This window comes from Apis dorsata, unplaced genomic scaffold, assembly GCF_000469605.1.
Source record: "Apis dorsata unplaced genomic scaffold, Apis dorsata 1.3 scaffold_429, whole genome shotgun sequence".
Lineage (NCBI taxonomy): Eukaryota > Metazoa > Arthropoda > Insecta > Hymenoptera > Apidae > Apis > Apis dorsata.
This window is the reverse complement of record NW_006263682.1, coordinates 1,311,157-1,311,892: the sequence shown is the minus strand read 5'-3', so window position 1 is coordinate 1,311,892 and position 736 is coordinate 1,311,157.

Genomic DNA, 736 nt, shown 5'->3' with positions numbered 1-736 from the left:
GGCCTCTCCCTCCCCCTCTATTTCTCTCTCTTACACACTCGTTCACCGGTGTCGACCAAGGGCGGTGGTCGATCTCTTTCTTCTTCTTCTTCTTCTTCTTCTTCTTCTTCTTCTTCTTCTTCTTCTTCTTCTGATCATTTCCCGTGCTCCTTTTTCTCGAAAGATGTTCCCATTCGCCGTTCGAAATTGCTCGCGCGGTTTTCACGGTTATAATGATACGTGAGATAAAATTCGTGAGGATCCATCGAAAGATTCGAATTTTACGAAAAACATTTATGAGAAATGGTCGAGAATGAATCCTATTTTTTTTTTTCGAGAGAGAAAATTTTCGATTGGAAATTGGCAACGATACGTTCGAAATCAAGTATCTCTTCGAGCGATCATGTCCCATCCCGAATTACTTATTCCGTAACCATATAATGGGGAAAAAAGAATCGCCACCCGCGGACCGAGATCGAGTTTCCTCGGTCGAGAAACGACGAGAACTTGCGGTTCGTTGTCAGCGTCGTTTCGTTCATCGATTTTTCGAATATAATCCGTGGCTGTTTTTAGAAATGATTTTTAACCAGATTACGTGTCGTTCGTATGATATGTAACAGCGTCGAACTGTGGCGCGAAGCCGATGCGATTTCAACAGGATATTCGGCAGGACAAATTTCTTTATTCGAAATCTATTTAGACGATATTGCTTGTAGCTGGTCCAACCGAGACCCACGAACGAGAGATACGTTATTGA